At 42.4% G+C, this 25,997-nt stretch overlaps 1 pseudogene; it reads right to left on the reverse strand.

Annotated features, from left to right (window-relative positions):
- Positions 1 to 13,058: 13,058 nt before the first annotated feature.
- LOC119860988 lies at positions 13,059 to 14,255 on the reverse strand (annotated as a pseudogene).
- Positions 14,256 to 25,997: the final 11,742 nt, after the last annotated feature.

Raw genomic sequence — 25,997 nt, forward strand, 5'->3', positions numbered from 1 at the left:
AGACAAAGAAGGGGGCATATGATAGAGGAGACCCTTATTGCTTCAAATAGGTTAATTCCCCAAAGCTGAAGCAAATTATCAGCAAAACTGATTGGGAGAAAAAAATTAGACAGAAAAACAGGAATGAAAATGAAAAAAAAAGAACGAGAGTTCTTTCAGAAGAGTTCATTAGATATTCAAAAAGTCACGATTCCATAATCAAGAAAATACAGAATTTTGGACAAATCCCGGTTCAGTGGCAAAGTGAAAGCAGCGATGTTAATCTTTCAGAAAAAGAAGATGTGTTCAAAAAAAAAAATTTGTTCTGCATTTGGAAAGAAGCAGTATGATTTCATCCTTTAATGAGAGAACATGTCTCTCATCATGGTTGATCAAAGGAATGATGCAGATGCAATAGACTTTGATTTCTCTGTGGCATTGGATTTAGTAGGGGAAAACATCCTGATAAAAAATGAACACTGTAGAATATCAGTTGAGCACATGTAAAATGGACTTAAAACTGCCGAACTGACAGATCCCAGAAAGCAGTTGTCATTGGGCCATTGTCAGCAAATTTTGATGTTTTAATGGGGTTCTTCAGGGATCAGTTCTATGCCTGATCCTATTCAATATTTTCATCAATGATCTGGAAGCAAATAGAAAACCACTGCAGATTAAATTTGTGTACGACCCAAAGATTGGCAGAATGGTTACAATGAGGAGGCCAGGGCAGGCATACTGATTGATCTGGTGTGTTTTGTTGAGCTGGGCCCATGCAAAGAAAATGTTTTAATATAGTCATATACAAAGTGATCCTCTCTGAACAGGGAATGGAGGCCTGACCCACAGACTAGGGCACTGTATTAAGGAATATGGGGACCCTGAAAAGGATATGGGGTCCCTGTGGGCAACCAACTCATCGTAAGCTCCCAGTGCGATGATGTAGCCAAAAAGACTGATGCGATCCTTGGATGCATAAACAAGGGAGTTGTGAGTTGGAGCAGGGGAAGGATTTTATCTCTGCACAAGGGAGAAATTCACTCGTCGAATTGCAGGGTCCATATTTCAAAAGGGATGTTGAAAAATTGGAGAGGGTGCAGAAAAGAGCCACAAAATTATTGGAGGAAGGAGAAAATGCTGGACAGAGAAAGACTTAAAGAATTTCATTTATTCATCTTAAATAGTAATAATGGGCTCTGTAATCTATCAGAGAAAGATAGAGCAAGAACCAATGGCTGGAAGCTGGGGTAATTAACCGTTGGAACAAACTGCGATAGGAAGTGGTGGATTCTCCAACTCCCCATGTCAGCAGATCCAGACTGGATCCTCTTCTAGAAGATCTGCTTGAGGGATTCTCTACACTTAGAATGCTACAGTGGCACTGCCATAGTGATTCAGTGTAGATACTAATACTGACGGCTGGGGTTCCCATCAGTGTATGTAATCCACTTCCCTGAGAAGTGGTAGCTAGATTGTGGGACGACCTCATGGTGTCTACAGAGGGGTTAGGTTGATATAACTACATCTCTCAGAGGTTTGGATTCTTTCTGACGCTTCAAAAAAAGGCAAATGCAATGTTAGATTGTATTAGTGGAGGCATAGCATGCAAGTCACAGTAGGATATAGTACCGCTCTATTCAGCGCTGGTTAGTCCTTAGTTAGAGTGGTGAGTCCAATTTTGGCACTGCTTATAGAAAGGATGTAGATTACCTGGAGAGGATCCAGAGGCGAGTGACAAAGATGATCAAAGGGAGGAAATACAAGCCATATGAGCAAAGGCAGAAGGAACCAGGCAAGTTTACTTTCAAAAAGTTGAGATTAAGCGGCGGTCATGATAGCAGTCTTCAAATAGTTGGAAGGCTGCCATAAAAAGCTGGAGGAAAGTAGTCCTATTTTGCCACAGAGGGCAAGAGAAGAGGCAATAGGTTCAAACTACAGCATAGCAGATTTAGATGAAATATCTGGAAAAATTTTCTAACTGTAAGAATAGGAGAACAATTGAACAGATGCCTAGGGAGGTTGTGGAAGTTCCTTCACTGGAGGTTTTCTAAAGGAGAAGGGAAGGTCATCTGTCTGAGATGGTATAGTCATAATAAATCGTGCATCATGGCAGGTGGTTAGACTAGATGACCCTTGAGGTCTCTTCTTATCCTAAGTCTCTATGATTCTACAATGTAATCTAGTGAGGAGCAGGACTTAGTCAAATACAAGTCATGGAGATGAATACTGGGGAAACTGGGTAAAATTTAATAGCGTGTGTTATACAGGAGGACACATTGGATGATTTAATGGTCCCTTCTGACCTTGAACCCTGTGAATCTATCAATTAAGAAACTAGATCAGGCAATAGTGTTTACTGTGTCTCATAACAAGAACAAGGGAACATTCAATTACATTGAAAGTCTGAACATATTACAGTGAGAAAAGAAAATTCTTAACAGAATCCATATTTAGCCTGTGGAACTCATTGGCACTGACATATTGGATCAAAGTGTTTAGCTGAATGGGATTCACAAATGGGGAAACTTTGGGGAAAAGGGGAGCCTATAGAGGAAGGAGGGGCTCCACCTGAACCAAAATGGAACCAGATTGCTGGCACTTAACGTTAAAAAGGTCATAGAGCAGTTTTTAAACTAAGGGTTGGGGGAAGACGACAGGTGCAGAGGAACACATGGTTCGGACAAAGACATCCCTAAGGGGAGGCTCTATTAATGGAGATTCTCTAAGTCCTAGTGATGATGAGATGATGGAAAATGATAAAATATAGGCAGGATCTGATGAAAAACAATGAAATGAAAAAGTGTCCCATTCAATTACATCATGTAATGGCAGACAGCTAAAAGGACTTCAGATTTTAAAGTGCTTCTATGCCAATGCTAAAATTCTAAATAATAAAATGGGTGAACTAGAGTACCTCATATTAAATGAGGATATTGATATCAGAGGCACCACAGAAACTTGGTGGAATGAGGATAATCAATGGGGTATAGTAATACCAGGGTACAAAATATATCGGAAGGACAGAACAGGTCATGCTGGTGGGGAAGTGGCACTATATGTGAAAGAAAATGTAGAATCAAGTACAAATCTTAACTGAACCAAACTGTACTATCTCTATGGATAGTAATTCCATGTCTAATCATAAGAATATAGTGGTAGGGATATATTAGAGACCACCTCACTAGGATGGTGATCGTGACTATGAAATGCTCAGCGAGATTAAACAGGTTATTAAAATAAAAGACTAATTAATAATGAGGGATTTCAACTATCCCCATATTGACTGGCTACATGTCACCTGAGGACAGGATGCAGAGATAAAGTTTCTTGACACCTTAAATGACTAGTTCTTGGAGCAGCTGGTCCTGAAACCCACAAGAAGAGAGGCAATTCTTGATGTAGTAAGAAGTGGAGAACAGGATCTGGTCCAAGAGCTGAATATGGCTGGGCTGCTTGGTAATAGTGACCATAATGTTATTGAATTTAGCATTCCTGTACCAGGGAAAACACCACAGCAGCCCAGTAATGTAGTGTTCAAATTCGGAAAGGGGAACTACACAAAAACAAGGAGGTTCATTAAATAGAAATTAAATGGTACAGCGCCAAATCTGAAATCCCTGCTAGCGGTGTGTGGAAACTTTTTAAAGACACCATAATAGAGGCTCATCTTGAATGTATACCCCAAATTAAAAAACATAAAACGAGAACCAAAAATGTGCCACATTGGCTAATCAAAAAAGTAAGGGAAGCAGTGAGAGGAAAAAAGGCATTGTTTAAAGAGTGGAAGTTAAATTCTATTGAGGAGAACAAAAAGTAGCATAAACTCTCTGGCAAATGAAGTGTAAAAATATAACTAGCAAGGCCAAAAAAAAAAGAACAATACCCCAAAGACCCAAAATCTAGGAGCACAATTTTATTTAAGTACATCAGAAGCTGGAAGCCTGCTAAACAACCAGTGGGGCCATTAGACGATGAAGATGAAAAAGGGGAACTTAGGGACAATAAAACCATTGTGAGAAACTAAATGAATACTTTGCATTGGTCTTCATGGCTGAGGATGTGAGGGAGAGTCCCAAATGTGAGCCATTCTTTTTAGGTGACAAATCTGAGGAATTGTCCCAGATTGAGGTGTCATTAAAGGAAGTTTTGGAACAAATTTATAAATTAAAAAAGTAAGAAGTAGTCACCAGGACCAGATGGGAAAACTACTAACTGTAGTCTCAGAGTAGCAGCCGTGTTAGTCTGTATTCGCAAAAAGAAAAGGAGTACTTGTGGCACCTTAGAGACTAACAAATTTATTAGAGCATAAGCTTTCGAGAGAGTGAGCTGTAGCTCACGAAAGCTTATGCTCTAATGAATTTGTTAGTCTCTAAGGTGCCCCAAGTACTCCTTTTCTTTTAACTGTAGTCTGTAACCTATCATTTAAATCAGCTTCTATACCACATGGCTGGAGGATAGCAAATGTGATGCCAATTTTTAAAAATGGCTCTACAGGTGATGTCGGCAATTACAGGACAGTAAGCCTGACTTCAGTCCCAGGCAAACCAGTTGAAACTATAGTAAAGAACAATATTGTCAGACATGTAGATAAACATTATTTGTTTGGGAAGAGTCAACATGTGTAAAGGAAAATGATGCCTCACCAATCTACGAGAATCCTTTGAGAGGGTCAACGAGCCTGTGGGCAAGGGGGGTCTGGTGGATATAGGGTACATAGATTTTCAGAAAGCCTTTGACAAGGTCCCTCACCAAATGTGCTTAAGCAAATTAAGCTGTCATGGGATAAGAGGGAAGGTCCTCTCATGAATTGGTAACTGGCTAAAAGATAGGAAACAAAGGATAGTATAAATGGTCAGTTTTCAGAATGGAGAGAGGTAAATCCTGATGTCCCCCAGGGGTCTGTTCTGGGACCAGTCCTATTCAACATATTCATAAATAATCTGTGAAAAGGGGTAAAGAGTGAGGTGGCAAAATTTGAAAATGATACAAAATTTCTAAAAATAGCTGTGAAGAGTTATTAAAAGATCTCTCAAAACTGGGTGACTGGGCAACCAAATGCCAGATGAAATTTCATGTTGATAAATGCAAAGTAATGCACAGTGGAAAGCAAATTCCCAGCTACACATATAAAATGATGGGGGCTAAATTACCACTCAAGAATGAGATCTTGAAGTCATTGTAGATATTTCTCTGAAACCGTCCACTCCATGTGCAGCTGCAGTCAAAAAAGCAAACACAATGTTGGGAATAATTAAGAAAGGGACAGATAATAATACAGAAAATATCATATTGCCTCTGTATAAACCCATTTTGTGCCCACATCTTGAATACTGTGTGCAGATGTGGTCACCTCATCTCAAAAAAATATATATATTGAAATTAAAAAAGGTTAAGAAAACAGCAACAAAAATTATTAGGGGTATGGAAGCACTTCTGTGTGATGAGAGATTAATAAGACTGTGACTTTTCAGTTTGGAAAAGACAAGACTAAGGGAGGACATGCCTGAGGGCTGTAAAATCATGACTCCTGTAGAGAAAGTCAATAAGGAAGTGCCATTTATTCCTTCTTATAACACATGAACTAGGGGTGACCAAATGAAATTAATAGGCAGCAGGTTTAAAACAAATCAAAGTAAGTATTTTTTCACACAATGCACTGTCTGTGGAACTCCTTGACAGAGGATGTTGTGAAGGCAAAGACTATAACAGGGTTCAAAATAGAACTAGATAAGTTCATGGAGGATAGGTCCATCAATGGCAATAAGCTAGGATGTGCAGGAAAGTGTCCCTAGCCGCTGTTTGCAAGAGACTGGGAATGAGCAACAGGGATAGATCACTTGATGATACCTGTTGTGTTCATTCCCTCTGGGGCACCTGGCACTGGCCACCGTCAGAAGAGAGGAGACTAGGCTAGATGGACCTTTGGCCTGACCAAGTATGGCTATTCATATGTTCTTATTTTCTTCTGGATTGGCCATTGTAGGTGGTGATGGTGGCACGACTTTTAGTTAGGGCAGTCTGGCATGTTCAATTTGAAGACCTTATTTTCAGTTGCTTATAAGTTTACCAAACTGTTACTGTTTGGACTAAAAAATTCCCATACTGGGTTTCTGCTTCTGGTTTGAATGTTTCAGGCATAACAGTTCAGCTGACTTCATTAATAAATCTAGGAGAAAACATGTCTTGCACATATTGAAAAAATTGTTTAATTGTTCCAGTGAGGAGTGCTATCACCTCCATGCTTTCCAGCAAATTAAAGTCAGGTAACAGCTCCCGTCCCTGTTACTCATTAACAGCCAAGCCCTGAAATGCAAGAGGGGGAGGTGATATTGTCTGTGTGTTAATACACATCTCGCTCCTGAGGTCTTTTCTCAGTTCTACTTCCAAGGAAACTTTTGCCTCGGTGGGGCCTTAGCAAACTATGGGCCATGGCCTCCAAATTTGGCCTTGTATCAGACATCTGCTAACACCTTTCATGCTGAAGGATCCACAGTGTCACTGAAATACAGACACATTGGGGCTGGAGGTCATCAGCTTGGAGTTAAGGGTGCAGCAAAGAGGGATAATTTGGCCAGTGAAACTGAAGCAAACTCACCACCTATGTCCAGAGACCTGGGATGTTTAATGGATGTGCAGAGTGGAAAAGGATGACAGATCTAATCTCTATCCCATCCCGCCCATGTTCTATTGGTTTTGTCAGAGAGGTGAGCTCCTCAGCAGGAGATGGGTACCTGTGAATCCTGAGAACGAAGTGTCTTCCCTAGGAATTCCCCTCACGTAGTTGTGTCCCACAAATCTCTCACCCCAGCATCTGCGGGATCATCCCACGCCGAGAGCTGACACAGAGATGTGCACTGTTTATAATATAGTTCTGTGTAATCCCTGCAGGGTTCACTCAGCCTTTAGGGGAGGAGCGGTGTGTGAATGGAAACAGGCTGGACACCGGAGGCACTCTAGCCAATACGTCTTTTTCTATGTCTGTGCTTCTGTGTTCTTTACCCTGTTATTGGATTAACAATAATTAAGGGACCTTCCCAAAGGGAGATGAGAACTCTTGGGCTCTCTGCTGAGTGAGAGAGGATTGGCTGCTCTGTGCATTTGTGTATATTTAAAAATTATAGTTGATTACTAAGAAAACTAGGGATAATACCTAGATCTGCATAGGGCCTGACACCCTGTAAATGCACAGCTGGCATGAATAGTAGTAGACAGAGAGATCAAGAGACCTGAGCACTTTCTGCAGGCACACCCTATCAAAAGCTTTGCTAAAGTCAAGGAATATCACGTCCAGTCCTTTCCCCTCATCCTCAGAGCCAGTTATCTCATCATATTTCTCATGGCAATGGAATTATAAGTTTTGCACTAGGTATGCCTTGTGAGATATCATTCTAAAAGTCTTGATCTGCTGAATATGAATAGCTCATTGCTATCATTGTATGTGACATTATGAAATCTTGCTATGTGTGGTGTGAGGCTGGGAACACCCCAAAGCAGGCATTTGGGTATGACAATAGAGTAGCCAGAGAGTGTTAATTTCTATAATTTGCATCTATCCAGGGAAGAATCCACTAACACAGGAACTCTGAATAAGGAAGCCTCCTCAGAGGGAGCATGGATACAATGGAGAAAGTTTGGCCAATGGGAGTGGACCTCCCATGTCACATGCGCAGACTTTCCAGCAAGCTGGAAGAAATTATAAAAGATGCGGAGTGGCATCATCACTTGTCTTCACTCCCCCCACAGCCCAACACTGAAAGAACGTCGGGAAAACAAAGGATTTTGAATGGGGAAGGGGGACCCAGGCTGCAAGGCAGATGCACCCTGTGCCTCAGGAATGTGCGAGCCTGCTTGTATCATCAGTCAGGGTGAGATATTGCTCATTCGAATCCTGACTAATGTATTCAAGTCTTAGATTTGTTTCTTTTTATTCTATTTAAAGTTTATCACACTTCCCTGGTTTCAGCTCTGGCGGCTACAGTCTTAAGTTCAACAGAGTCATCTCAGGTTTCAGAGTAGCAGCCGTGTTAGTCTGTATTCGCAAAAAAGAAAAGGAGTACTTGTGGCACCTTGGAGACTAACAAATTTATTTGAGCATAAGCTTTCAGCTCACTTCATCGAATGTATTCAATGGAGTTATCTCAGTTTGTTTTAGATCCGGAGCCCAAAGGAATACAGTAAACCACAAGCAAATAACACAGACAATTACAAGAGCATTTATCTTTTAGTAATTTTATTAAAGATACCAATAAAATCATGAACGCAACAGCATATATAATTCCAAACATGTATCTGTACCATGGACTAACTGTAACAGTGACTTTGACTATACCTACTTCTGCGCATGCACATGCTGTCATTGTCCCTCTCTTTCTCATTGGTCATCCCTTGGAGTCATGAGGGACCCCGGATTCTACAGGCTGCGTAAGGTGATGTGCCACCTTCGCTTTGCAGTTAAAGCACGTGTTATGAACATTGTTGCAGCCATGTTGTGTTTAATTTTAAGCTTTTCTGAATTTGCTTTTGCAATGTCACCAGAATTTTAGGGCATTAGTTCACTCCTGGGCCATTTCTTGTATCTAAGGCCTAAAATAATTGAGCTAGGTCTTGCTGGTTTTAGCCTACAGTCTCCTTGTGTTTCAGCTTGTCTGATTTCTCACCTAGTTCCTTTAAATATTACTCATTCTTATGTCTTACTTAATCTTATACTTTTATAATTCCATAAATCAATTTTGATTAACATATCGTGAGTACACCGAACATAACGTATTGATTAATTAAATACCACACAATAAATTTAAACTAAAATTATTGGCTACACTGGGTGTGAGTTATCTTATTAAATGATGATTAGATAATAAGTGTCCTGTCACATACATATGACAACATATAGCAATGATTAATGTGAATATCGACAATCAATTGATAATCAAATCTTATATATAACTTAAAATTGATGCCTAACTTGCCTATATGTAACTTAATTTTACCCACACACCATTAATTTACATTATTACTAGAGTTTAATTCCTTTCTTTCAATTGTTGAAGTAATTACCCCTCTGCATTGTGGTATGTGACTGTAATCATAGGTTACTTCTAGAATTTGATGTGGACTTATGCTCTGTATTTCCTCATAAGTCTCAACATCTTTATACTCTTCTCTCATATTGTGTCTGGCTGTTGCTGGTGTTGTGACAGTTCATAGAATCATAGAAGATTAGGGTTGGAAGGGACCTCAGGAGGTATCTAGTCCAACCCCTTGCTCAAAGCAGGACCAATCCCCAACTAAATCATCCCAGCCAGAGCTTTCTGAAGCCTGATCTTAAAAGCTTCGAAGGAAGGAGATTCAACCACGTACCTAGGTAACACAGTCCAGGTGGATATGTTCATAGTGACTTTTCCTTGGAAGGTATTTTGAAGATACTTTAATAAAAGATGCTACAGGGTATGATGATAGTCACAGATGAGAATTAAAGATCTGTGATCCATTGGCAATACCCTCATGTACCTGAAAAAACTGAGGTTTCTTTCCAGTGCTTCACCACCCTCCTAGTGAAAAAGTTTTTCCTAATACCCAACTTAAACCTCCACAACTGCAACTTGAGATAGAATCGGTTGATCACATAGGTAAGAGAATAGAAAATATTCTCTTAAGGGGTTAGCCTGTCATGTACATATTGTTTTAATTTTTCCTCCCATACATTATGAATAGCCATTGCTCCACCTTTTACTGAGCTTCAACATCTGGTTCTGTTTTCCCATGATCCATATGGAATTCCATCACTGACTGGTAAAGAGTGAGTTTCTCCTGGGATATATGTTTTACATTCTCCCCCCTCCCCTAGATTTCTTCAGTAAGGAAAAGATGTTTTTTCTCCAATCTACATAAGATTTTTGGTTATCTCTCAATGTTACATGTAATCCTAATCTCTACAAACCCAACATATGATTTTGTACCTTACATTGTTACAGTTAGCTTTCGTGAGCTACAATGAAGTGAGCTGTAGCTCACAAAAGTTTATGCACAAATACATTTGTTAGTCTGTAAGGTGCCACAAGTCCTCCTTTTCTTTTCGAGGATACAGACTAACACTGCTACTACTCTGAAAATTGTTACAGTTGTATCATTAGTCCATGCAGTAAATAGTGTTCTGTCCCAAATTTTAGATATGAATTGTCCTTGGTCTGGTTGACTATCTCATCTTCAGTAAGAGAAAGTTCTTTTTTCCAATCTACATAAGGCTTTTGTTTATTGTTTTCTATATCATACGCAAGAACTATATGTTTCCCTACTTTTTCTTTGAGTTGTTGATAAAAGCTTTTATGAGGCATTTGGCTATGTAATGTCTTTGGGAAATGGTATATGTACCTTTTTTATGTTTCTGTGCCTTTGGTGGGAAATTTTTCCGTAATAAAAGTTTTTATCTTTCAGTGTTACATGCAACCCTAGTCTATACAAACCCGACATATGGTTCTGTACCTTATACATTGTTACAGTTGTATCATTAGTCCATGCGGTAAACAGTGTCTTGTCCCAAATTTTAGATATGATTTTTTTTGGTCTGGTCGGTAATTCCATTTAAAGAAAATTGCAGTTGACAGGTGTGGTATTTTAAATGGTTCTTGACCTGGTTTTATTCTTTGTTGTACCCAAGTCACTGTTATCTGTGAACTTTTAGCCTTTATATATATATATATATTTATAGGCAAGTCTGAGTTTAGTCCCGCCATAACATTTTGATCCACTGCAATGATTTGCGCCTCTAGCGACAAACCTGCCTGTGACTCAGTTTGAACTGCAGCATTCAAGCAGAAGTGCAGGATTAGTGTGGTTGCGAGTGGCATTTTTATTGTTTCTGTCACTGAGCTGTTTTTTGTTGGCTTTCTTGCACAATTATGGTTCTGGTGCCTGTGGAGAGATATTTCTCTCGCAGTACCGCTTTAGCTGATTCGCATGTTAATACTTATCTACTTTTTTGTTACTTTGTACAATTTTAATTTGATACACAGAGGCACTTAATCTGTCCACAATAGTATATAGCCCAGGTTATGGGTTTCATAAATTGTGTTCGGTTACACCATAAGATAAAATCATAACTTGGTTTCCAACCTCCCAAGAATTTTTTTTTATTTTTGTCAAAATAGGCTTTTGTCTTTCATCTGTATTTTTCCAACTTGTTACCTGCAAGTGGAGCCGGTTCCGACGTTTTTGTAATGCTTACACATCGGTTTCAACTTTAGTCCCTTTAGCTGTGTGCCACTGGCATGCCATAAAAGATGTTCTGGCATGTGCATAGTTTGTTTAGTTATAACCTCAAAGGGTGTACGATTTGTGGAGGCAGCTGAAGTTACCCGGACTGCCATTAAAATGAGAGGAATCAGGGTGTCCCGATTGCGTCCATTAGCATCTATCAGACTTGGCAGCAAACATTTGATGGTGCGATTTGTTCACTCTACTGTCCCTGGTGGTTGAAGTCTGTATGGATTATGCAATTTTTCATGCACTCCTAACAATAGTAAGCATTTCTGGAACACTTGTTCAGTAAAGTGTTCAGTAAAGAATGCATCTGATAAAGTGAGCTATAGCTCACGAAAGCTTATGCTCAAATAAATTTGTTAGTCTCTAAGGTGGCACAAGTACTCCTTTTCTTTTTGCAAATACAGACTACCACTGCTGCTACTTTGAAATCAGTAAAGTGTGTTCCTCTGTCTGACTCTACCCTAGCAGGGAGCTCCCTGAGAGAAAATACTTGTTCAGTTAAAATCTCTGCTTTTAAAGGAAATGCAAAAATGGAGCTTTTGGTAAAGGTTCCAAAATCTCAATTTGCATAGCTTGCCATGGACCTTCATGCACCTGGGATCTTAAAGGAACATTCTTTTTTGTGGGGATAGGATTATTCTGTGTGCAAACCAAACAATTTTTTACAGTACTGGTGTACACTTGCCTTCATGCATGGCCACCCCCAACCTACTGGGGTGAGGCGCTGCATAGTATTTTCCACCCCTTGATGCCCTTCTAATTGTATAGCATGTACCAAATAGATAATTTGCCTAGCTTTGCATGCTTGTTTGTCCAAATTCAAGCAACTCTTTTTTTCAAGAGATTATAGAGTGGACCTGCAATGTGAGCAAATTTTGAGATGAAGTCTCGATGGTATCCTGCTAAACCTGAGAAAGAATGTAAAGAAGCTGTGGTAGTGGGCATAGGTAATTCCCAAACTGCATCCACCTTTTGCTGTGCAGGTGATCAATTTCCTTGAGACAATGTGATACCTAAAAAGGAAACTTCTGGAACCATTAGTCATACCTTTGTTGGATTACACTTTAATCCTGTGTCCTTGATGATTTGAAAAAGTTCATTTAGACACTCCAGGTGTTTCTCTTGAGTTTCTGTAGCTAAATAAATATCATCTACACATTGCAATAGAACAGATGGTTTAGAAAACCTTGACAAATTCATTTTATTTGCCTATGGGAAATGGCTGAGCTATTATCTACTCCTTAAGGTCAGATTTGAAATGTAAACTGAACCCCTTCTACTGTGAAAGCTAATGTTGACTTTCCTTAGACACATGGTAGAAAACCATTTTGCTTTGGGATTGATAGATTTAATCAGGTCAGATATTTTGGATACAACAGCTGTAAAAGCTGTAGTCACTTGATTCAACTTTCAATAGTCAATAGTAAGACGCCATGACCCATTTGGTTTTTGTACTGGCCAGATTGGAGAGTTGCATATTGAAATACACTTATCAAGATTCCCTGCTGAAGCAATGATTCAGTGGTTTTAGCAATATGAGGTGAGGCCTAAAAAATTGAAAAATTTGCCATTCCTTGGAAAGTCTGAAATGGCTCTCTTGCAAGCCACAGGGGCTTGGCCTCGGCAGAAGAGGTGGAGCATTTACCAGCAATTGGAATGGTGGAAACTCTATGACTTGTGCATAGACCGATTCCCTAATTTGCCACACCAACTCAACATAATAAGGTTAGAAAAGGATTTAATGTCTCTCTGACTGTCCAGCACCATGTCACTAGCCAGTTCCATGGAGGTCTGAGAGCCAGAGCACCAGGAGAAAAATTTTAGGTTCTGTTATGAGTAAAGAGCCGGAACAGTCTGTCCCGGATCTGTTTGGTCCTCACCCCGTAGATGATGGGAATTAGCATGGGGGGCATCAAGAGAAAAACATTTGCAAAGAGAATGTGGAAATGCAGGGGCACATTCTGGCCAAACTGGTACGTGAGGGAGAGGAAGAGACTTGGGATGTAAAAGGCTATGATGGCACAGAGATGGGAGATGCAGGTCCCAAAAGTCTTGATCCAGGCATCCTTTGTGGGGAGGCTGAAGATGGCTCTGAGGATCTGGGTGTAGGATAGGGCAATAAAAATCACATCCAGACCAATCACACAGAATACCACAAAAAGGCCGTAGTAATTACTGATGCGGGTGTTGGCGCAGGCCAGCTTCACCACGGCTATATGTGCGCAGTATGGCTGGGGGATGATGTTGGTTCTGCAATATGGCCACTGCCTCAACAGGAAGGGTTAAGGTAGTGTGACCATTCCACTTCGCAGCATCACGGCCAGACCAATCTTGGCCACCACGGAGTTTGTCAGGATGGTGGAATGTTTCAGGGGATGGCAGATGGCCACGTAGCGATCCAGAGCCATGGCCACGAAGATCCCAGACTCCGTCATTGAGAAGCAGTGAAAGAAGTACAGTTGGGTGAGGCAGGCACTGAAATCAATCTCTCTGGAATTCAACCAGTATATTGCTAGCATTTTGGGCACAATGGATGTGGATACAACCAGTTCGGTGTATGCCAGCATGCAAAGGAAAAAGTACATGGGCCCATGCAGACTCGGCTCTGTCTTCACAGTGAACAGGATGGTGAAGTTCCCCAAGATGGCTATGATGTACATTGTGCTGAGGAGGATGGAGATCCAGACGTGGGCAGCCTCTAGGCCAGGAATACCCAGCAGGATGAAGGTGGAGGGGTTGGTGAAGTCGGTTGTGTTGGAATGTGACATGGAGTAGGGGAGAAGGTGTCCAACTCTGAGGCAGAACGGTGTCTCCTGTGTGTATTGTATGTTCCTCTGGCTTCCTGTATGTGCCCCGGCTCTAGGGTGATGGTCACGGTACAAATGCCTGGATGGAGAGACAGAGTTAATCTGAGACACTACATGCACAACTGGAGGCTGTTCTCCTGGATGAGGCAGATTGGTCACTCCTCACACACTGAAAAATGATATTTTCATTTTTCAGAGAAATGAATTATGAACAGCACACTCCTCTAATGACAATTCCATATTTTATGGGGCTCCTTGCATCAACAATTCCTGCATGTCATGGTCAGGGAAACCTTAATAGGCATCAGCAGGAAACGTGATTTTCAATACTGCTTATCTATCATTGTTCCTGTCAAGAGTGAATCCCAGCTCTGTGACTCCAAGTACAGAAGTGGGGCCCGTAAGGATTTTAAAAATTAATACTTGCATTAAGGCTTAAGGCTTGTATTAACTCCCAAGGTTTCACATTCTCTTCAATGTTGGCTTGGTAAACACTACCACCACCCAAATGCAAAAAAACAAAAACAAAAAACACACCTTTGAACCCAGGAAGGAGCACTTGGGAATTCCTCCCTGTGGGGTACCATCAAGCCTTTTTACACACACACATACGCCCCCACCAAGGTAGAGCTGAGAAAGAAAACAAAGTAATGTAGCTGTGGTTACCAGCTCATCAAACAACATGCACAAACCTCTTAGGACACCCAAAATCCAATCCTGTTCTTAAAAAAGGTAAATTTTACTAAAAAAAAACATAAAGAAAGAAAATACATCTGACACTTAGGCTTTTACAAGATTCAAAAAGAGCAATTCCAAAAATCAAGCATCCAACTTAGCTTTCTTGGGGGTTCAGCTTAAAAGGAGTCCACAAGCCAAATAAAAGAAATAACCCTAATTGCATCTAGCTAATCATTCTGATCTACTTACACATCTGGAGTTCAGATAAGTAGTTTAGACATGGTCTGATAATGTATGATCATACCTGGCTTAAGCTGCCTACAGTATGGCTGCTCTGTCCCTCCAGCCCAGGGAACAACAGACAACAGGAAAGTTTATTTCCAAATTTTAAAAAGTTTTACCTTCCCATTGGCTCTTTTGGTTAGGTGCCCACTTTTTTTTCATTACTCAGGGACTTTTTAACCCTGTACAGGTAAAGCAAGCAAAGCACAGCTACGAAGAGGAATTTTACAGCTCACTGACTCTATGATACACTAAATCGCTATGGCAGGGAAGTTTTCAGGAACAACGATGGAAAACCAGTATTGACATTCCAAGCTGAAAAGTCCCAGTCTTATTAATCTCCCTTCATACAGAAGCCGTTCCATACAACTAATCATTTTTGTTGCCCTTTTCTGAACCTTTTTCAACTCCAATATATCTTTTTTGAGATGGGGTGACCACATTGGCATGCAGTATTCAAGGTACCATGGATTTATATAGAGGCAATATGATATGTTCTGTCTTATTACCTATCCCTCTCTAAAGTGTAAAAATATAACTAGGAAGGCCAAAAATATAACTAGGAAACAAAAAAATAATTTGAAGAACAACTACCCAAAGACTCAAAAATAGGAGCAAATTTAAAATTGTCAGACATATAGATAGAAATTATTTGTTTGGGAAGAGTCAACATGTGTAAAGGAAAATGATGCCTCACCAATCTACTAGAATTCTTTGAGGGGGTCAATGAGCAGATGGGCATTAGGATATAGATATTCAGGCCTGTCTGTAAAGGCCTGTACTTTAAGAATTTAGGTGTATTCTTATCACTTAATTAGTTCTAGAGGGATAAAAGAAAGAATCAAAATCACTGTCTGCCGGTGTCAGGGCCTCGTCTCACTGCGACAGTCGGAGGCCCTGTTCTTAGGCTAAGGCCTTTGGCTAAGCAGCAGGGGCAGCCATAACCTGGGAAGTGACTGGTCACCTCCTCACATCCCAACCTAGTCACCCTGAAATCAGGTGCTATGGGGCTGTTAGGATACAATCCTGTCCTGATAATGCCCATCGCCTCCAGAGAAAGGGAAGTGCCTAGAAGATATAAAAGGAAATTTAGTTTGACAGCATCCTGTCTGGCAAGAACTCACTTATCAATAGCTGGGATGTGAAATCCTCATTTCTGTGTTTGTTCTTTCATTGTAGTCCCCATTTTCCCATTGTTTGTCTGTATAATCTCTGTGTGGCTCTGTGATTGTTTCTGTCTGCTGTATAATTAATTTTGCAGGGTGTAAACTAATTAGGGTGGTGGGATATAACTGGTTAAATAATCATGTAATAATATGTTAGGATTGGTTAGTTAAATTTCAGGAAAATGATTGGTTAAGGTATAGCTAAGCAGAACTCAAGTTTTACTATATAGTCTGCAGTCAATGAGGAAGTAAGGGGGGGAATGGGAACAGGGAATGGGAGTGGAGAAATTGGAATCATGTTTTGCTAACGGCAGGAATGGGAACAGGGACACAGGTAAGGCTCTGTGGTGTCAAAGCTGGGAAGGGGGACACTAAGGAAGGAAACTGGAATCATGCTTGCTGGAAGTTCACCCCAATAAACATTGAATTGTTTGCACCTTTGGACTTCGGGTGTCGTTGGTCTCTGTTCATGTGAGAAGGACCAGGGAAATGAGAGGGTGAAGAAATAAGCCCCCTAACAGTCATTCCATCTCAAAAAAAAAAAAGATATATTGAAATTGAAAAAGGTTCAGAAAACAGCAACAAAAATTATTAGGGGTATGGAAGCACTTCTGTGTGATGAGAGATTAATAAGACTGGGACTTTCCAGCTTGGCAAAGACATGAGTAAGGGAGGACATGTCTGAGGTCTGTAAAATCATGACTGCTGTAGAGAAAGTCGATAAGGAAGTGGTATTTACTCCTTCTCATAACAAAGGAACTAGGGGTGACCAAATGAAATGAATAGGCAGCAGGTTGAAAACAAACAAAAGGAAGTATTTCTTCACACAATGCACGGTCAACCTGTGGAACTCCTTGACAGAGGGTGATTTGAAGGCCAAGACTATAACGGTTCAAAAAAGAACTAGATAAATTCTTGAAGGACAGATCCATCAATGGCGATTAGTCAGGACGGGGGAGGGAGGGGAAGGTGTCTCTAGCCTCTGTTTGCCAGAGGCTGGGAATGGACAACAGGGGATGGAACACCTTTCATGCTGAAAGATCACCTGTGTCACTGAAATACAGACACATTGGGGCTGGAGGTCATCAGCTTGAATTGGAGCGGGCAGCAAAGAGGAACAATTTGGCCATTGATACTGGAGCAAACTCACCACCTATGTCCATGGTCCTGGGCTGACCTAATCTCTATCCCATCCCACCCATGTTCTGTTGGGTTTGTCGGACAGGTGAGCTCCTCAGCAGGAGATGGGTACCTGTGAATCCTGAGATGGAAGTGTCTTCCCTGGGAATCCCTGTCAGGTAGTCATGTCCCACACCTCTGTCACTACAGCAGCATCCTATGCTGAGATCTGACAAAGAGGTGTGCACTGTTTATAATATAGTTCTGTGCAACCCCGGCAGGGTTCATTCAGCCTCTCGGGGAGAAGCAGCATCTGAATGGAAACAGGCTGGACACCGGAGGCTCTCTAGCCAATGTTTCTTTTTCCATGTCTGTGCTTCTGTGTTTTTTATCCAGCTATAGGAGTAAACAGTAATTAGGGGACCTTCCCAAAGGGAGATGAGAACTCTTGGACTCTGTGCTGAGTGAGAGAGGAATTGGCTGCTCTGTGCATTTGTGTATATTTAAAAATTATAGTTGATTTCTAAGAAAACTAGGGATAATGCCTAGATCTGCATAGGGCCTGTCACCCTGTAAATGCCCAGGTGTGATGAGAAGTAGTAGACAGAGAGATCGAGAAAGAGATGACTGAAGGGAGATGTGAGTAGTTTTTGTAGGCACACAGTGATGTCACTAGTGGATCACAGATCTTTAATTCTCGTCTGTAACTATCATCATACCCTGTAACACCTTTTATTAGAGGATCTTCAAAATACCTAGCAGAGGAAAGTCACTATGAAAACATCCCCATCATTCAGATAGATAAACTGATGCACGGGGAAATGTGAATTGGGAAAAGTCACACAGAGAATGACAGACAGAATGCATCAGTCCTGATTTCCCTGCCATAACCATGGTCTCTCCGTCACTAACTGAGTACGTGACAAAAGGGAAATGAAATCATGGTCTAGCTGGGCCTGTTTGTTGGGTGGGTGTGATGGACTTCCTGGGTTTCAACCTGGAACGGGGTTATCTCCTAATCCTCTGCTAAACCTATCTGCCCCACTTCTTACACCATAAAACTCTGACAAGTTGCAGTCATCTCAGATCTCCCACTTACATAGCCATTCACAGACAGGGACACAACCATGTGTACTTACATGCATGCTTTCACTAACCACTCATGATACAACAATACAGAGGCTCCAGCCTGCTCTCCCCAGCTCTCCTGCCTAGGAGCCCAGAGTTGTACCATCATGCCCTGATCAAAAGTTTGACCAGTCTAACTTTATTACCCAGTCTGCCTCTCATAGAATCACATAAGATTAGGGTTGTAAGAGACCTCAGGAGTTCATCTAGTCCAACACCTTGCTCAAACCAGGACCAACCCCAACTAAATCATCCCAGCCAGGGATTTGTCAAGCCGGGCCTTAAAAACCTCTAAGGATGGAGATGCCACCACCTCCCTAGGTAACCCATTCCAGTGCTTCACCACCTTCCTAGTGAAATAGTGTTTCCTAATATCCAACCTAGACCTTCCCCACTGCAACTTGAGAACATTGTTGTCCCTCAATGTGGAGAGAACAGTGCACCAGCCCTTGCTCCTGAGCAGATTTCCCTTTTACATTTCAAACAATGCACTGTTAGGTAAAAAAATATAAAACAGATTAGGTACAGAAAGATAGATTTTAAGTGATTATAAGTAATAGCATACAGATCAATGTTGATTACCTAAGAAATAAACAAAATCACAACTTAAGTTCTGTACACTAGACAGAGATTGAATCAAGCAGTATCTCATCTTTATGATACAGTTAGTCCACCAGTCTTCTATACACAGACTAGATATCCCTTCAGCCTGGGACCAAATCCCCAGTTCAGTCCATGTTTCTAAGGTGTTTACAAGTCTTGAATTATGAGGCCGAGTGATGATGCCGCTTCTCCCCATTATAGCTTCTGCCACATGGAGGGAACTTCAGTTTTCCAAGTAAAAGCCCCCAGCACAGTTAATGGGAAAGAACAGGCACAAGATGCAGTCCAGTGTCACATGACTGGTCACACGCTCTTGCTTCGATGAGTCATAGCAGGGGCCAGTACCCATACCCTGGCTAGAACGTTCACAGGAAAGTCCATCAGGTGGGGTTAAGCTTCTTCTAAGGCCTATCATGTTTCTTAACGGGCCATTACCTTGAATGGTTCATCCAAGTGGATGTAAAGTCTTATGTGGGTGTTACTGAGGAGCAAACACATTTGAAATACTGTGAAGTACATAGTCAATATTCATAACTTTAGGTATAAAAATCATACATGCACACAAATAGCATAATCATATTCAGCAAATAAAACTTTTCCATTGAAACCTTACATGTATGTAAAAGATACATGTACTGTATATAAAACACATCATAAACAACTCACTGTGGTAAGTATGGGGGTGCCAGGGTGGGTTGTTTTGAATGCAGAATGTCACACCTCCCCCCTTAATTTACTGCAGCAGAGTTAGTCACTGACTAATATGGATACAATGTGCCCAAGGCCCCCTTTAGGTTTTGACCATAAAGCTCCCAAGAGTTGAAAAACATTGCAGTATTATCCACATGTTCTTGCAAAGTTCTGTGCAGCTTTTAACACTTTGTAGATCATCCCAATGATATTAAAAGTCAGGCAGTGTGCCTTCTCTGGGTCGCTAGAAAACTTTTCTTTGTATCTGTGCAGCATTGTTAACCATTGTGCCTTTCCAACTGGGGGTAACTCAATACAAATATTCATCAATGCCATGAGGTGGTGTGCCTCAGTCTCCCCTTCCACACAGCAGACTAGGTTTATTATGGTTTCCCTGCTGTGATGAGCTTTGAGCCTGTTTACAGGTGTTCACTGAGAAGCGGTGTCCCCAAGGGTTTCTTGTTTCCAACTCCTAGTGTGTCCAAAAGCTTTGCCTCAAAATCATGCACGTTACACCCTTTCATAGCATTTACCATCAGTACCAAATTCTTTGTTATAAGGTTAACCATTAGTAGCAGACTTTGCATCATGAGATTTAATCATAACTCCACATCTTTTATCACAGGCAGGCGTTTCCAAGTATTTTTATTATACCACACCTTTTGCTTGGACAGTTCTCTGTGTGTGTATATCAATCTCCCCTCTGTATTTTCCACCAAATGCATCCGATGAAGTGAGCTGTAGCTCATGAAAGCTTATGCTCAAATAAATTTGTTAGTCTCTAAGGTGCCACAAGTACTCCTTTTCTTTTTGCGAATGCAGACTAACACGGCTGTTACTCTGAAACCATTCAAACCCATTGTGTCTTTCAATTCCACTGTGAACCTTAACATGTTTAATTACTGGTTTTCTTTTCCTCTCAGTGTCCCTTTCAGTAGGGATCTCATTCTAAAGTCATTTTGAGGTCTTTGTCTGCCAGGGTCAGGTGAGATAAGGATGTAAGGGGACTTTGCATGTTGGCTAGCCTGCTGTAGAGTTGCTTGCCAATCCCAGGGTTATGCCCATGCAAAAAAATTCACCCACCCCCATCTCATGCTTTTCTTGTGATCCCTACTCTCAGCACTTGGACCTAGAGAGCTGTGATCTGTGCTCTTTGCAATAAGAGGTGGATCTTCTCCCAGCAGCTATTTCACAGCTGATTTCTGTGTCTTCCCAACCCAGGGAATTTACTCCTCCTCTCTGTCAGTTGGGTCATTAGCATTTTCACAGACAACCATTTATTCATTTGGATCCACATCCTGTCTTTAAGAGAGTGGGTTTTCACAAGCCCATCAGGAACAAAGTCCTGAAAAATTGTGACCTGGATTGGGTTATCCTCCGTCACCCCTGTCTCTGTCCCCGAGAGGTCAGTTGTGTGACTGCTCCCCTTCGGGAGGTCAGTTACCTGGTTCCCTCTCAAAGCCTGAGCCACAGCTTGAGTACCTAGGTGCACAGATGCTGAGTCAGCCATTCTGTCCTGGGTGTCTCCCCCACCACCATGTGACCAGTGAGGAGACTTTCCTGTACTTCCACTATTCCTCCCCCAGTTTCTTCCTCTGTGCCCACCCAGGGACATTTCTAGGGTGGGACCTGTCCCCAGTTCAGCTGTGAAGGGCCTGGAAAGTTGTGTCACTGGCAGGCGCTCCACCCCCTCTCCTTCCTGAGTTGGTGTTGCCTCCTGCTGCAGAGTTAAAGGAAATCTCACCCATCTCCTCAGTGGTTTCTATGACTCCAGCACCCTTCTCTGGGCTCTGCTCTGGGACACATCTTCCTACACTTCTGAGCATTGGGTTTGTCCTATTTAGCTGCAACCTGGACATTTTTATCCCTATAAACTGTTCTCCCTCCCTGGGGACACGCTGCCTTCAGCTGCAGGGCAGGCGCTGGTCTCAACCACCCCCACCCCTGGAAGCATGCAACTTCCCCCGGCTGCAGAGGAATCAAGGAGACTCTCTCTTTCCTTCAGTAGTTCCTGTGACTTTCCCCTTTCCCTCTGAGGTCCCAGCAGGATGTTCCTTCTTGTTGCAGATGGACACTTTAACAGCCTGAGCTACATGGAAGAAATCATTACCAATTAGTGTATCAATGGGGTTATTGTCTAGTACCCCACTGATAATACAGCGTCCAAACCCTCGATTTCTATGTGCAATTTAACCAAAAGCACAAAGATTTTTTGACCTCCTACCAATAAAAGCTCTGCCATCTGTCCTAGCAGTATGTCAGCTTTTTACAATATACTCCTAACCACAGAAATTGTTGCCCCTTTATCTTCCCACCGAAGGTGTTTCCTGCAGTTAATGCCGACAGCCTTGTGGTGCTTCATGCCTAGTTTTGCAAAGGCTAGTTTGAGAAGTGACAGGCGTCTGAGAGGCTTCTGTGCTCAGGGTCTCAGTATTTGCATGTGATACCTGTAGCCTGCTTCCTCCCAGCACAGGGCATTGATTCCCCAGGTGATGAGTGGAATTACAGTGATAGCACCTTCCGTGCTCTTCTATTTTTACAAGAGATTTGAGTCTGGGATTATTGGAATGAGGTAAAATGGAATCCTGCTTCCCACCAAGTTTACACCCCCTCTGCTAGAGAAGCCATCTCATGCATAGTTTTCATTTTTTTATCACATAGACACTGTTTTAAATCATCTTTGCGTATGTTTACGAAATGCTCTTGAACAACAGGGTCAAACATTCCTTCAAAACGTGTAACATCTCAGTTCCTTACCCACTTTCCCATCAAATCTTTCATTTTCATAAAATTATAAGACTGAAATGGACCTTGAGAGTCATTTAGTCCAGTTCCCTGCCCTCATGGAAGGGTTAAATATTATCTAGGCCATCCCTGACAGGTGTTTGTGCAACCTGCTCTTAAAAATCCCCAATGATGGAGATTCTGCATTCTCCATGGGCAATTTATGTCAGGGCTTATCCACCCTGACAGTTAGGAATTTTTTCTTATGTCCAACATAAACCTCTCTTGCTCCAATTTAACCCCATTACTTCTTGTCCTATCCTCAGAGGTTAAGAAGAACTATTACTTGAAAACTGTTATCATGTTCCTCTCATAGGGCATGGGTACACTGGAAACTTCAAAGCGCTGTCGCGGGAACACTCCCTGGCAACGCTTTGAAGTGCGAGTGTGGTCGCGTGTAAGCGGTGGGAGAGAACTCTCCCAGCGCTCCTGGTAATCCACCTCCAGCATGGCTCTCAGCGCTCTGAGCCTATCTACACTAGAGCTTTAAAGTGCTCAGACTTGCTGAGCTCAGGGAAGTGATTTTTCACCCTCGTGAGCCAGCAAGTTAGAGGGCTATAAAATGTAAATGTAGTGAAGCTGATAGTCTTCTCTTTTCCAGACTAAACAAACCCAATTTTTTCAATCTTCCCTCATAGGTCATGTTTTCTAGACCTCTAATCATCACCTTTGTTGCTTTTCTCTGGACTTTCTCCAATTTGTCCTGATCTTTCCCAAAATATGGCACCCAGAATTGGACACAATACTCCAGTTGAGGCCTAATCTCCGTGCAGTAGAGTGGAAGAATTACTTCTTGTGTCTTCCTCTGAACATCCCGGCTAATACATCCCAGAATTATGTTTGCTTTTTTTTACACTGTTCACTCATATTTAACTCATGGTCTATGGTGACCCCCAAATCTCTTTCCTCAGGACTTCTTCTTAGGCAGTCATTTTCCATTTAGTATGTGTGCAACTGATTGTTCCTTCCTAAATGGAGTACTTGGCATTTGTCCTTATTGAATTTCATCCTATTGACCTCAGACCTTTTCCCCAGTTTGTCCAGATCATTTTGAACTATAATCCTGTCCTCCAAAGCACTTGGAACCCCTCCCAGCTTGGTATCATCTACAAACTTCATAAGTGTACTCTCAATGCCATTATCTAAATCACTGATGAAGATGTTGAACAGAACTGGTTCCAGAACTCCCCCACCCACTGACCAACTGGACCTGCTCTTCACCCCTTGATGTGGCCATCTGCTTCACCCTTTAAGCCATCTGGGACTGTTCCAGCAGCAGAAAAAAAGACTGAGTGACACAGGCGCACTTGGGTGCATGTGCCTTCCCCCCCATCCCCCTTTGGACTTACCCTCCCAGCTACATTTGGATGGTGGGTCTCCCCCTGCTTTGCCCACCAGCCCTCCTGCAGCAGTTGACTCCTTCTGCCTGCCACCTGCCTCTCCTGCCCCTTTTTGCCTGTTTTCTCCCCATCTTCTGCTTTGGCCCTTTGGGAGGGTTTTTTTTCCTCTTAGTTTGCTTACCCCAACTCAGTGTTTGTTAGTTTGTTAGCTGCAGCCCCTCTTCCCTTGTAGTTCCTCCCACCAGCTCTAGAGACGTTCCACCCTTGGATCGCAGAGTATACACCCAGGAGCCCGCAGCCCCTCCATGCGCCACCCGTCATCTGCCCTAACTGCCGCCTCCTGTTTCATCCCTGGCGGCCAGAGTCCCTTCCCCACCCTGACCAAGAAGCATGGTGTCTGTTGCCTCCTGGTACTCGCCTTGCCCCACGTGGAGATCTAGGTGCAGACATTGGCAAGGGTGGTGCGACCTATGTCTATGGTGGCGATCTCCATGATATATGGGAAGGTGGTCTTCTTGGCATCAGAGGCCATCATCCAGGAGGCAGAGGAGAAGGGACTGGCAGTGTGGGGAGTTTGTCCCTGTTGAGCCCCTAGAGGACATGGGCGTATGTGTGGTTTTTACCTCCATTCCTCCCTTCCTTACTAACAGAACCCTTCTGCCATTCCTCTCCACCCCGAAGGAAGCTGATATCTATAATGAGCCCACTCCCATTGGGTTGTAAGGACCCTATCCTCCGTCACATCCTGTCCTTCCACCAGCAGATCCAAATCAAACTGCTGCCGGTGGCATGTGATGGAGTGGCACTGGAAGGATCCGACTGGTGCCCTACAAGGGGTCCACTACCTGGTGCACTACTTCTTGGAGGAGGCTTGGTATTACCTCTGATGGGCAATGGGGGATGTGCAGAAGGATTGTCCCCCTGCCCCAGCATGGAGGGGCATCTGGGAACCCCAAGAACCAGGACAATACCCACCCTGCCATTGCCAGCAACCCTGGTGGACTTTTCATTGTACTCGCCCCTCCTTCCTTCATAGAATCATAGAATATCAGGGATGGAAGGGACCTCAGGAGGTCATCTCGTCCACCCCCTTACTAACAGAACCCTTCTGCCATTACTGGAGGGATTGCTGGGCAGGGGGAAGCTTCATAGACAGGGTTGGAGGTTGCTCGAAAGATGTGGGTGCTCATAGAGCAGCAACTACTGCCCTCTTCCTTCCATGGCCTTTGTGGGGATGTCAGGACGTCAACCCTTACTACAAAACTGCAGATCTATAGAACAATGGATGCCAAAGCTCCAGTGGATGGAAGCAAAATTTGGGGCTGAGGGAGGTTGAAGAAATCTGGGCTGAGGTCGTCAATGCTCATATTCTCCAATACCTGCTTCACGTCAAGGGGCAGCATAAGATCAGGAGTGAGTATATAGAGAGTATATATTGAACCCAGAACTACTCCCATAAACGGTGGCAGTTTTGGCAGCTCTCTTGTTGGGGACACATTACTAGAGTAAATGACCAGCAATTACTGAAGTGAGCATACCAAGAAATGTTATTGCATGGCCAGCGATCACGTGGGTGCCAAAAGCTTCAGAGGCACAAGACTGTCACTGAGTGAATATACAGCCAGACCTGCTTCATCAGCTTCCAAGAGATAGATCCAGACAGTCCTGGGTTTGCAAGGAGGCTGCATTCATTTGGGATTAGCCATGATGATGCTGATGATGACTGACAGTACGAATAGCTCCCCAGGTACTGTGGAAAAATTTCTGTTGATCCAATAATGTGTGTGAGGCTGAGGTCTGCCAAACAGAAAATGCAGGTGACACTTGCTGAACAAGCAACGTGAGAGGGACATTTTCACATATTGAACATATGTTGGGTAATGGGGAAAAAACTCTTTCATTTTCCTTTGCTCTGTACCTCGGTTTGCTTTTCTCCTATGGTACAGGCTATAGTCTTTTTCAGGACATGGATGCATGTTTTATATAAAAATACAAAATTAGATTTCAGAGAGCTTTAATTTGATAGATGTATTGCTGTAACATGCTGTACCCAAAAGCAACACCCTGGCACCCCTGTATGCACCACTGTTATATAATTGCAACAAATCTAGTCCAAAATATGTCATGTGAAGGGTCTATGGAAAAGTTATGGTTTGATTAAT

Source organism: Dermochelys coriacea, chromosome 1, assembly GCF_009764565.3.
Source record: "Dermochelys coriacea isolate rDerCor1 chromosome 1, rDerCor1.pri.v4, whole genome shotgun sequence".
NCBI lineage: Eukaryota > Metazoa > Chordata > Testudines > Dermochelyidae > Dermochelys > Dermochelys coriacea.